Source organism: Protopterus annectens, chromosome 11.part0 (genome assembly GCF_019279795.1).
Source record: "Protopterus annectens isolate FY-2018-M chromosome 11.part0, PAN1.0, whole genome shotgun sequence".
Classification (NCBI taxonomy): Eukaryota; Metazoa; Chordata; order Ceratodontiformes; family Protopteridae; genus Protopterus; species Protopterus annectens.
In genome coordinates, this window is record NC_056745.1 from 314024671 (window position 1) to 314039450 (window position 14780).

The following is a 14780-nucleotide window of genomic DNA, read 5'->3' on the forward strand; positions in this document are numbered from 1 at the left end:
ACATAAAGAAAACCCACCAAAAGTTAGGCATGCTCTATAGGAATAACCTCTTTCTCTCCAACTCCTCTAGGCATACCTTGGCAACTACCTACCTTCTACCTTCTTTACTATATGGAGCCCCTCTTCTAACTAATCTGTCTTCTTCCAACACCTCAAAACTTGAAATTTGCTATAATAAGATCTCTAAATTTGCAACTAAATCTAAAACTTCTACTCATCACTGCCTTACCCTGCAGTCACTGAACGGGCTAGAACTCTCTAACCACCTAGACTATCTTCAACTAACTACCTCTCTCAAATTAATATTCTACCCAGATAAATGCCCAACCCTAACAAACATCCTTCCCCCATACATCCCAAACAGATCTCTGAGATCTGAACACCAAAATTTAATTTCTGTCCACAAACCCAAATGTCCTGCTGGCCAGCTTCTACTCTCTTTCTCTCTAGGCAAGAAATGGAACTCTCTCCCTCCTTCACTTAGGACTATACCAAACTCAGAAACCCCAACTTTTCTCATACCTGTCATCCAAACGGAAATGTTCCTGCTTACACCCTACCTTAATTTAAGCGAATTCCCCGATGACCTCGTCATACTCCTTGCTCCACTCTTCCCTCGAACTAATATTTCTACTCTCCTAAAATAGACTGAAGCTGACAGTCAATGAATAAGCAATTCTCTCACCTGACTCCAAGTATGTAAATATTGTAAATATCACAGTATTTCTATAGTCTGCACAGCAAGTTTTTACCTTACTTAATTAAAACATCTGCATGCAAACTGCCCCCCCTTCTAATGTAAAAATGCAAGAAACCTCAGATCTCAATTTTCCAGACATTTGACCATGCTGTGCTAAATGGAAATACCTGTAAACTGTGTTCTCTATTATCTGTTAACTGTGTTTTATTATGTACATTTTATTCATTTACATTTCCTCATTGTATGAATTTTTATACATGTATTTTACCTTTAACATTATGTAACCATTATTGTATTGCTATTGGAGCTTTTCTCCCGGGGCCTCCACTGAAAATGGGTACATTCTGGCCCAGTGGACCTCCCCAGTAATCAAACTGAAAATAAATAAATAAATAAATAAATAAAAGTGCCGGCAGTCAAATAAGTACAACATGTGAAAAAAAACAAGGCCCGGGATTCATAAAGCTCGGCGCAAGGCCAGCGTTAGGCTTGCGCTGACCATGCGGCATGTAGATGGCACAGTAGCACCATATGCATATTAATGAAGGTGCGCTGCTGTCACAGCCACGTGCATAGGAAACGAGCGTGAGTGCATAGGGCATGTTGAAGTGCCGCACGGAGGCATGGAAATGTTGGCTGTCGACGTGCAACCTAAAATGCTTGAATATAACAATCTGCCTGCAAAACTAATCACACCTGTCAGTGTCCGTGGATACTGAAATGTATGCAAAGCATGCAAGACAGTTCTTGCGAGCACAAAATTAAGAAGTAAACACAAATGCACTGTAGCAAATATCGAGTCTCCATCCCTCGAACAACTGACATTTAAAACTGTGTGCCCGTATTCTAATGCAGTGTAGATAGTTATACCAAGTGGAAGCGAAACACATCATGTTAGCGCGCTGCCAATACCTACATCTAGCCCAATGGTCAGGGTTACCACCTGTCCCACTTTGTGAGGGATAGTACACAGCTGGGCAGTTGTGTCCATACCAAAACCATTATAAATGTAAAATATCCAGCGACCGTATGACATAATTATATCCCACATCGCATGTAATAGTCACATACAATAGTTATGTCCGTATGTAACATACCACATGTGACAAGAAATAGAATAAGCAAGAAAACGAAACAGAAGGAGCATATGAACTGCTACAACAATAAGCTAACATGTAGGCAGAAAACAAAAGTATTATCCGTAGTACTGACCGTGGGTATGTGTTGTCCTGTAAAATCTGATTTGTGTCCGGAATATATCCCATCTTGGCCATATGAAAAGGTGGCAACCCTACCAATGGTCAGAGCATTCGGCCAAAATCTGCCCATATGCAGTCCAAGCCGTTCTTGTCAGGATGTGTCACAGTTGAACGGGTATTACCCAGGTGTACCTACCATGGCATGAAAGTTAAGTATTTGCGTGTACCTATGTGCATGATGTACAGCATGTGGAAGGTGAAAAATGCCAGGGTAGTCCTCACAACCATACAGGTACCTGACATATGTAGTGTATACAATGTGTTACCTTGACCGTGTCATGGGCCATCAACCAAAGAAGGGATGGATGGAGTGTCAGGAATATGTGTGTGGGGGGGTGGGTAATGGTATAATCCACAAAGGCAAGACTGTGTTGGATGCACAATAGGTGAACTGGAGGTATATGAGGGAGCAGCGGGTGAATCAGAAAGAAACACAAAGAACAAGCATACACATCCGCAATACAACCTGACAGGCCATACTGTAGAACACAATCACACAAACATATGAATATTAAAATGTGCGATACACATGTACGGAAAGGTCACCGGCACATACCCACAGAATGGTCTGGATGGAACTGGCCCATCCAAATGCAACACACCTGGATGCATAATTGAATACCCATCATCCCCTCCACAGCACACAACCCGCCCCCATACCTGAACGTCCACCAAATCCAGCCATACTCTGGCTACTAGCTTGGCACAGCCATATCTACACATAGTGACCACTATACATATGTAGTAGGCAGTGTCACCCTAGGCAGTGTCAGGATTGCAAACTATGTATCCCTTGCATGTAAAACCCTAACACATTTTTGTAAATCCAAAAGAATGGACGGTATTTGGCTTGTTCAATTTTTGGATATCCCTCATGGGATAAGTATCCTGTGTAAACATCAAACTTGGTATCACGACATGATGTCCAGTCCTGTAGACATCTGGACACAAGTTGAATGTGCAGTAGTGGTGCACGAGACTGTTCAGCCTCTAGACGGTCATGCAGAACCTACTACCTAGGATCAAACACCTGCCCGTGACGCACGTCTCCCCACATGAATAATTGAGAGAATATATTGTACACATTCGCATAGTGGCACTTGGAAATAGGGTGATTAAGGCACTGACATAAACAGGGTACCTCCTGACCCACTGTGTGAGGGACAGTCACTGTTTGGGTAGGTGTGTCCTGACCAAGAATGATACAATGGCAAATGTCCTGTGATTGTAGGAAATAACTATGTACCATACTTAATGTAACAGTTGCCTAAAGCAGTTATTTCTGGATATAAAATACGTAAATCGTACAAGAAACAGAATAAGCAACTAAAGTGCTAAAGGAATAGGCTCTCAGCTAGGAAAATATTGAATGTTCTAAACCCTGCACTGACCGTGGGTATGTGTTGGCCTAAACAATCTGGTGTCTCCAGAATATATCCCATCCTGTACATATGAAAATGTGGCAACCCTACCAATGGTCAGAGCATTCGCACAATAACTGGCCAGCCTCTTAATCACTCACAAAACCAGTGACCTTTGGAGGAAAGGTGTTGAATGAAAATGACTAATGACAATAATTAAGAGTAATAGATGCTTTTAACTGCAGAAAATAAGTAGTAATACATATGCCTCCGAATCTGCCAACACGTTCAAAGTTAATAGTACTAATATTGTAGAAGTGTCCGTGATTGTCCCTGATTTGTTATTGCCTTGTCCCTGTCACTGTTGAAATTAGTCCTTGAGTATCACAGAGGTCCGTACACATATGTACACCAACCAACTGTCACATTTGTTGACAGGACTATTGCATACCTGTAGTGAATTCATAAGTGATGTCCAGAATAATATTCATCGCATATATGAATGAATTAAATAGTCAAATGTGAAGGGAAACACCAGTGGAACCACCCCCCACCCTATATTATGTAGTACCAATCTAATAATGTGGTCAGAGGTGCCCAAACTGCTGCGTCTGTAAACACAGGTAGAAAGTTGGACCAACTCTGTCCATGTGCTACATCTGACATTTGAACAGGTACAGGGCAATTCCAGTCACCAGTCGGACAAGCCTAAACCCGGACCAGCACATGAACACTCTGACAATCAAACACACGTATGTGCCAGGACTATAAGCGTTGGAGTTCTGAATATCCTTGGAGTGAGCAAATATGCAGCACAGGTCCAGAGCAGTAGGGAATAGGGAATGTCGCATGTGTAGCACTGTGGTTTTCCCAGCAGGAGAATGGATGTCTGCTGTGTAAGTGAAGTGGTGAGGTGTATGTTAGGGTAGCTATGAACCATGGGTATATATATAAATGAGGCAGAACACCAATAGTGTAGTGGTTAGAGCATCCGCCTAATGTAAAGGCATTCCGGGTTCAAGTACGACTATAGCACATATCATTTTTTGTGTAATGAATGCCTCTGCACTGTAAAGCCAACATTTAAACATGTAAAGGTGAACGTGTGTTTCGCATGGGGCCGTTAACCGGATTCCATCAGTCAAAGTGGTACTGTCATAATGAATAAGGCACATGTAAGCACAAAGAAGTGGCAGTAAACATATGTAACTCACAATAAGGAGATGCAAGTGCACCTGCGCGGGTGTAAGCAGCTCCCAGCATAGCAAATGTATGTTGTTTTGTACAGATGTAACTTATATATATATATATATATATATATATATATATATATATATAGATATGTGTGTATAGATAAATATCCACAGACATAAAAGAAATATGAAATTATATATATATATATATATATATATATATATATATATATATAGAATGAGTTTAAAGAAGAAAGCATACACAAGGGTTGTGAAGGGAATCTAGAGCAACTAAGATATTATATAGTGCTTGCAGCGTATGTCAGATAAAGCTGCACAGGAGTGAGTAGAGCACTGCTATTCACACCAGAGGCAGGGTTATACCAGTGGCCATAATATTGTTGAAGTGCTACATCAACATTACACGCAGACAGAATGTAGTTCATGTTGTGACCACCTACAGTTGTAACCCGCAAAATGTTCATAATCCATAACACCAGAAAAGGCACGAATGTGCAAATATAAATGGAGGGACACCCTGTGAATACACGAGGTGGTACAAAATGTGTGTAGGGTCCCTAACGCTCTGGAGAGGGCAATGTGTAAAGGTGTGTCATGGCTGCGATATCAGGTGGATAATGACTGTTACATGTGGAAACTCAACACGGGTGGGCTGGAGAAATTATGGCTATGTGATTATGGACACAGGAGTGCCAGGGTTGGTTACGCCGATTGCAATGGAGAGGCCCGTGTAGGCCAGCTAGTACGTAGGTGCGATTCCCAGCTAGAGCATCTTCTGCGTGGAGACATGCGTCAATGGGCGTACCTTCGTTGAAGGTTGTGCGTCAGGGCTGGCATCTCGGCACGTAAAACCTATCTGCCAATCATTAGCGGACCGGAGTTCTGCTGTGGAGACGCCTAACCGGGAAAAGCTGAAAGACACAACGACATGCAGACATCAGTATGTTGACGTGCATTCTCTGTAACACATGCACTCCATTTATTAACATAAATAATATGAATGTGCACAGAAACAAATACAGTAGCAGGAATAATAGGCTGTGCAGATGAAGAATAGGTCACATGACACTGTATCACATCACACTTATCAGCGGTACTCCATACATGAACAAAGTGCGACATCTGTCTGCTGTATAATGTGCTGTATATTGATTACAAGTTAACCGGAGTGAAGTGTCGGTGTCATAATGACTAAGGCAATAGTATGCTGTTGAAGCAGAGATAAAACCCAATACACATGTGTAAGTGTGTATGTCCAGGAAATGTATTGGTTAATGGACACACAGATGTATATACATATATATATATATATATATATATATATATATATATATATATATATATATAGATATATCAACACATACAACAGTTATTGATATATACACATATACACACAAAAAAATATATATATATATAGTAATGTACTGGCAGATATGTCCAGACCACTGGTGTTTGCAGACCTGGCTGACCTGTGTTTCAGTGTGTGAGCATGCCCAGTATTACTGTTACGCATGTTGTCGACTGACATTACCATCATACCTTCATGCGTTTGAGCATGCCAAGTATGGTCAACTGGATCGCATGTGTCACATGTCCAGATAGTCAGTACTGTGGTGCCGACCCCTGCATTGTACACCAAGAGGTGGCATGCTGTGTCTGCAGGGTAGCTAATGGTCATGTGGCATTGACAGTTGCTACATTTCTGCACAGCGTGGGGGGACATCGAACTGTATCCACAGTCCTACACAGCACCAGGGGTGGCACACATGACTCTCACATGTGTACGTTGGAAGGGGGGCACAGCTGACAGTTGTACACATTTGCCACTACTGTACTGGTATGCCAGGTACTCCATTTCAGTGTGTGGACCTACCTAAATTGCTGGTTGGAGGCATACCAGTGTACGTCAATCCTAGCTTTAATTACCAGCATAGTGGTGTCAGACGTCCTAGCCTTCACAACCTACATCCAACTGCCTGGCCTGCTGTAGTCTGTGTGTGTGTCTGTGGGGTTTGGGGCCATTCATTGGGCATCTCCAGAGGTCATTGTATAGCATTTGTCTGTATTGGTCTACACCTGTCCAGCTGTATGAGACTTATGTGGGCTGTATGGACACACATGATGTTCAGCCCATAACCTGCAGTGGGTTAGGACACCCTGTGTACTACTGGCTACTATTGTGACCCTGGTATGTGATAAAGATGTCATGGTTCCACTATGGACGTGTATTGTCTGCTGCCCTAACAGTCGGCCACCAAATTCCCTTGTATGCTCACATCCATACCGTAGCAACGGGTAAATACACATTCTAATACAACTGCCAATTGGTAGGTCAATTGACTTACCTTGGGGGTGTTCTAGACTTGAGGATGGTGCTGGAGGGCTGCCTATGTTGGATGCACACAGTGCACTTCCTATACATGGCTGAGCACAGGTAGTGTCATGTTTGGCATCCATTGTACTGTCTGTGCGAGTCAGAGAGGATGAAATCCCTATGTACCTACTGTGTCAGTGCATATGCCATGTGTTGCCTCTTTGCCAAGGGCAGGTCATACTGTGCACGGCCTTTTGCCTACTGGGCCCAGCTTAGGTAGTTCCTCCTCCAAGTCACACTGTGCCTGTACAGGCCTTGGCATTGGTGGGGGGCTGTGTGGCCCTGCCCCATGCTGTTCCTGCTGCAACTGTTACCGCAGGAACAGATTGTGTAGCATAGCACATACCATAACAATTTGGGTGCATGTAGCTGGTGAACACTGCAGGGCTCCACCGGATGTGTCCAGACACCAGAACCGTGACCTGAGCATCCCAAACACACGCTCAATTATATGTCTTGCCTGTGCGTCTGCCATATTATGGTGTGGTTGTTCAGGTGTGTGTGCATTGCTGATGGGTGTCATCAGCCATGACTCCAGTGGTTACCCAGCATCCCCCACTTGGAGACTGTAGGGGATGTCCATATTGGCAAATGTGTGGTACAGCTGTGTCAAATGCCATATATCGGAATCATCATAGCTTCCAGGGCAGACAGCACACACATTCAGTTTTATGCCCTGGCCATCGCATATGGCCTAGCTGTTGGAGGGTATGTCCCTGCAGTTAATGTAGGCCCTACCCCACTCACCGGGTGGTGCTTTGATGCATGCATGCATGCAGGCTATAGCACCCAGTACCCCAGGGTAGTCAACCATTTGGTGGAAGAGACGCATATTGCTGGTCAACAAATCACATGTGTTGAGGACATGTACGTGCTCACTGGCATGTGGTGACATGGCGTCTGTGAACTGGTGCAATACTCTGGATGCAGATGCCTGTGAGATCCTCATGATATCCCCTGTTGTGCTTTGGGAGGTACCTGTGGCTAGTATACCTAGGCCAACACATACCGTGGTATCCACTGTGATGGGCTTCCCTCAGCATGTTCGATGTGTCAGGTGTGGCTGGCACAGCTCAACAAGCTGCTGTAGGAGGTCTCTGTTCACCCCATAGCGCTCCACTATCTCCAGCTCATGTAGCTCCTGGTAAGTTAGCCTGGGTCTGTTATGTCACCTCACTAAGGGTTGTTTGGCAACATACACATCCTCACTACCCTCAACCTCCTGGACATGTTGGTCTATGTTGCCTGCTGCAGCCCTTCTCATTTGGTTGGACTGTGTTGAGAAATGTCCCCGCATGTATACACCGGTGGTGTAGAGTGTGGAAGAAACCTGTGTGTATGGTGCTTGCTCACATTACCGTAGTGTTCTGGGGCGGGCTGGCCATGTAATCTGCTGATTGTGCTGATTTTCACCTGTTTGTGCAGCCTGTTCACCTTTACTACTCCACTACTGCTGTTGTCCCTCCCAATTTCACCAGGCAGGTATAGACACGCCCCTAGCTTAGGCATGCTAAGGCAGGAGCAATCCCGAGGCACAGGTCTCTAATGTACGTACAGTATGCCTGACCCCCCTCCCATGTTATCACCTATATTCGAGCCCTGCACCCTGCTCAGATCCATACACAACTGGTTAAAGGTGCCTTACTATCACCATATTCAATGTCCCTTGGTCTTCCCAGCAACAAAATAACCGGTGTCTACATGACTAGAACCTGGGACCCTGCACACCACAGACTATGTGTTTTACCACTACGTCATGGCAGATATACATACATCTGAGGTGATCGCGTACAGATCATCCAGCACAAACATTCAATAGTGCTAATGTCCACATACATATATGTATATATCTATGTCTATCTATCTATATATATTATATATATATATATATATATATATATATATATATATATATATATACATACATACACATATACATATACACACACATACGTAGTTATTGCATTTATATCACAACAGCGGACCACATGACACCAAAGCATTAGACAAGAATGAAAAGGAAACCACATGTGCCACCTGCATTATGTAGTGGTGTTACTATCAAGGCAAGTGTGTTTCATTGCGTCACATGGGTCAGACTGTATTAAGGGTAAGAGTAGGGCTGCTGACATTTACTCACCAGACCTATTGGCGAATGTATGTGTTGACAACCCAGTGTCTTGGGTGATTATGACATTTGTGGACACTATATAGGAAAGCAACTAAACACACTCAACACATCCTGAAGCTAGCCACCCACAGATACCAACACATAGAGTATGACTGCCAATCACACACACCTGTCATGCCTTGGAATCGAGCACCTACCTGTCTATTCTATCACACTACAGCATTACGTAGTTACAGAACTCGCTACCGAGATTACTGGATCACAACATTCCCAGAGGCATACTTCTAGGTGGGTGACATAATCAGCAAAGGCAAAGACGCCGATAGGGATTGTATGGAGAGTGAGCTGTCTAAAAGCATTACTCTGTCCCCAGGCAGCTGGAAACACACACACATGGCAGGGCTGGGATTAGACCATAGACCTGACTACCTTATCACACTATAGCATTACGCAGTAACAGAACACGCTACCGAGATTACTGAATCACAGCACTCCCAGAGACATACTTCTAAGTGGGTGACATCATCAGCAAAGGCAAAGATGCCAATAGGGATTGTATGGAGAATGAGCTGTCTAAAAGCATTACTCTGTCCCCAGGCAGCTGGAAACACACACGGCAGGGCTGGAATTAGAACATACACTTGACTACTTTATCACACTACAGCATTACTCAGTAACAGAACATGCTACCGAGATTACTGGGTCATAGCACTCCCAGAGGCATACTTCTAGGTGGGTGACATCATCAACAAAGGCAAAGATGGCGATAGGGATTGTATGGAGAGTGAGCAGTCTAAAAGCATTACTCTTTCCCCAGGCAGCTGGAAGCACACACACACAGCAGGGCTGGGATTAGAACATAGACCTGACTACCTTATCACACTACAGCATTCCGGAGTTACAGAACACGCTACCGAGATTACTGGATCACAGCACTCCCAGAGGCATACTTCTAGGTGGGTGACATCATCAGCAAAGGCAAAGACGCCGATAGGGATTGTATGGAGAGTGAGCTGTCTAAAAGCATTACTCTGTCCCTAGGCAGCTAGAAAAAAAACACACACGGCAGGGCTGGGATTAGAACATAGACCTGACTACCTTATCACACTACAGCATTACACAGTTACAGAACGCGCAACTGAGATTACTGGATCACAGCACTCCCAGAGGCATACTTCTGGGTGGGTGACATAATCAGCAAAGGCAAAGATGCCGATAGGGATTGTATGGAGAGTGAGCTGTCTAAAAGCATTACTCTGTCCCCATGCAGCTGGAAACAAACACACACACGGCAGGGCTAGGATTAGAACATAGACCTGACTACCTTATCACACTACAGCATTAAGCAGATGGAGATGAACACACAGCAGTGGTGTGAGCAGGACAACTGGCTATCTACGGAGCACTATTACAACACTACATAGATACGAGATGCGCCACAGACAGTACACCTTTCAAGACAGTCAATATGACCTTCTAGGAATGCAGACATCGACATGGATGCTGGCATTTACGGTGTACATACCTGTGAACCAGTGTGTTAAATGTAGGAATCCATCCTGAAGTGGGGTATGGCCATCTGTTGCTTGGATGACCACTATCGCTATACAGGATAACAATGGTCATGCCCATACACAAGAGGCACACAACCGACACACGGTGTCACTGGGCATGCTCACACACTTAGTAGCACACGTCAGTTTGGAATGCACTATGTGTCCATCTACACAACGGCGTACTGGGCATGCTCACACACTTAGTAGCGAAGGGCTGTCTTGTATGCACACAGATTCTAAACACGGAAGGGCACAGTGTGTCGATAGTCGTCATTATTAGCATGAATGCTGTACGACATATGTCTGACACTGGTCTTCTACACAATGTCTGCTGCTGTCCATCACCTTAGCTGTACCAATCTAAACCTGGCACACTAATACCACCTGTGATGTTGTCCTGGTAGGAGTGGGTACTTTGCACATGTAGTACCATACAAAGACGAAGAACCTGAGACCAGGTAAACACCCTGACACCTACAGGACAACTGCATTGTATGTGTATGCTAAATAGTGCTAGATGTGTAGCATTCATAATCATAGCTGCCAATCTAGATCCAGCAATGGGGAATACTGACATTTATGCAGTGAGGAACACCTGGCATAAGGCTCAGTTGTGCACAATAGCAGTACCACTGTATACCTCAGATACAGACATGTGGGCCATAAGACCATTATGGACCACTCCAGGTGTTGGTGTCCCCACGTATATGAAGGCCACTCACATGTACTGACCAGTACACTCTCAAAAGTTATCACAGATGTGTCAGGTGCAGATCACAGTGGTAAATGCCACACTCTAGTATGTAGCCCTCACACATCACCATGTCCTTGGACCAGCAACACACATCCATGCATTAGTACAACACCATGTTACTCATGACCAGTGGACTGTACCTAGCTCTACAGCAACTGTGCAGACTACCCATGTACTGACAGGGTTCCATCATGTGTTATGCAATGCACTGATACCACTATTCATAACCAGGTTGGCTGTACACATAACAGGGGCCCTGGATCTTATACAGCTGTAACAGATAACTGTTGCTCTACACCAGACAGCACACCCATGTTTGGATGTGACATACATGTAACTGCTGTGGATATGTACATGCCCCGCACACACACAACACATATGTACATAGCATAGCTAATGCTGTCCTTCATGCAGACACGTGGCTACAGCGATTGCATGCATGCACATGGAAGGTAGGTCCATGGCTGTTGAATGCTACCAGTACATAAGGTAGCAATGTTGACTGAGTTAACATTCCCTCTGTACTGGTTACCCATGACAACTATCATATCATACAACAGTCCATGTGTCATGTATATCATCACACATGTTCACCAATTGCAATGCATACAAACATGGCTACATCACAGGAATGTAGGACCTATACACATGTACATGTAGTGGTGTGCATTCAGCTACCATGCATGAGCAGTAGCTGATGTTTGCAGTTCATCTGCGTCTTACTACAACATGCAGTTGCAATGCAGCCCCATCACTGACACCTGTATATGGAGAAATACTGACAGTACGGTAAGATGTACATCAGGTATGGATGGATGTGTGTACATAAAGTGATGGGCCACCTTTGCAGATGGATGTTTGCTGAAGACAGCTCACAGGTGTGTCACAAGCCATCCTACCATAACATGTGCAAACAGTAAGCTATGTTTCTGGTAATTGAAGGTTAAGATATACAACCTACACAGCGGTCAGGGTGTCACTGACTGTAAATCACTTGACACCTGTAACACTTAAGTCCTCCCGTGTGCATATAGCAGCACAATTGCCGAAGGTAGCGTTGGTACACATTGTAATGTGGGCAATACTGCTGCATGTCTGTCAGATGTATCATAAGATAGCAGGTGTTTGATTCACAGTACTGCCATGTGTGTTTGCTTGTATGACCATATATGCCACGTATGGTGGGGAATACATCCCAATTGTTACACACCCCTGTACACTGTTGTAGAGATCTGTACATACTGCAGTGTAGAAAGCAAGACATAGGCAGGGGTGGTGTGTTTATCACACACATGTTAGCTATCTGTATGTGCGTGACATTTGTGGACTCCAGTGTGTGTATGTGTGTGTATGTGTATGTATGTATGGCTGTCTGGTGCATGGAGTGAGGATGTTTGCTACCATTGAGAACAGATAGGGCCCCTAACCCCTCAAGGTGATGCAGTCTACTACCCCATTGATGCCGTCAGTCTTAGGCATTAATGACTACCTGTACATGTTCATTCTCTGTGTCGTGTCATGTGGGTGCACAGTACTGTAATGGTGATTACCACATAGGCAGGGGTCCTCACCTCAACACTATCAAGTGTGTGTTATAGTGTCATTGACCCTGTGAGTGTGGGCGTGTTACTGTGTGTGTCTGTGTATGTCTGTGTGTGTTCACATCCTGCAATGTGAAAGTGTTTTGCTGCTACACAGTGAGTCCTCATGCTATCAACTGGCCCCTACTCTTGACATCAGCTAGACCACTGTGTAAACCCCCCACACCATGTAGCTGTACCTGTGATGTCACCCAGTATGGATGTCATGTCTTTAGCCACTGTAGCCCAGTACACAGCTCACATGCTCTTGGATCAGTAGATGTGTAGAGATCTATGGAATGTCAGCCTTTCTAACAGTGAGGTTGAGGCTACGTATGGCATGCTGGTATTGCCATCCATGCCTGTGAGTACTCCACATTTACACATGTGAAACTGCAAACACTGGTACTTAATGGCACATGCAATTAGATCTTAAGGAGGGAAGCAGGGCATCATTACCAACATGCTGTTACTGTTGTTACCAAGACACATACTGTGAACATAAAACAATGCATTCTAACTGCAAACACTGTTACGTAATGGCACATGCAATCAGACTTTAAGGAGGGATGCAGGGCATCATTACCAACATGCTGTTACTGTCATTACCAAGACACATACTATGAACATAAAACAATGCATTCTAATCCTGTACTACATGGTATGTTTGGTGAGTGTCAACAGTACACAACAATTGTAATATACACCTATCTCACTATTCTGTTCACCCTGTGCATCAGACCATATGAGCATGTCCCTGCACCGATGGTGTGGATGACAGGGATGCGGTACAGGCATCATCATATGCACAGGGTGATAATGTTTGCCAGGGGCCTAGGCTTCACCAGTGGATGACATCATGTGTGTGGGTTAGGGCCTGGGATCTAATTGGACATGTGTGGTTATTATGCATGTGGGTGTTGGTGCCCTACAGATGTTTCTGGTGTGTGTGTGTATGTGTGCACACAGTTCTGCCATGTATCTGGCCTACACAGGGGTATTATTGACAGCTCCAGATTGTACAGACCAGGATTTACAGCTCACTGTGTCTGGCCATGGCCACATGACCTGTGCCTGCCAGGGGTTGCACGGGCACTACCAGACAGAGTTACAGATTGGGTACTGTCCGATGACACATGGCCACTGGAACCATGTCCCCACTGGGACCATCCAGCGCCACGTCCACATGGCCTGCTGTGTTCTGGTGTGGACAGCGCAGCACCAGCTGCACTGCTGCTGCTACCGGCACTATAGGAGCGGGCATGTGAGGTAGCTCATTCGCGTAGACCTGCATCAGGTGGTGTAGCTGGCCTACGTCCACGTGGCCTACACCTCACTCCTACCAGATGTTCCAGCACAGGCAGCTCATGTTCATGGATTGCCATGCCACAGTCAAGGATTCCAACCATGTCACTCAATCGCCTGTCCAAAACATCAGCCATCTGCTGTTGAGCATTTGCCAATGCCTGGATGTTTTCATTTAAAGAATGGATAGCAGCCCTCTGAAGCCTCTGCCCTTCTCTGTTCTGCCATTCAGCATGTGCCTGTGCCAGCATTACAGTCTGAAACATGTGTCTGATGACACCAGCTGCTGCGCTCTGTCGTGCAGGTGCATGTCAACCAGAGGTCCTCCTACGAGCAGCACTGGCCACATGCCTGTGTGGCACATCTGCAATCATTTCACTGACACCATGGTGTGAAGACACACATTCCGTAGCCACCACACGTTCCTGTTCCAAGCTAACACACAGTAACTGTCCTTCCTCTATGGCCACTGGTGATGGGGTATGTGTTGGCATGAGAACTGTGTGCGAGGAAGAGGGGGATAAAGGTGGGATGGCAACCAAAGGC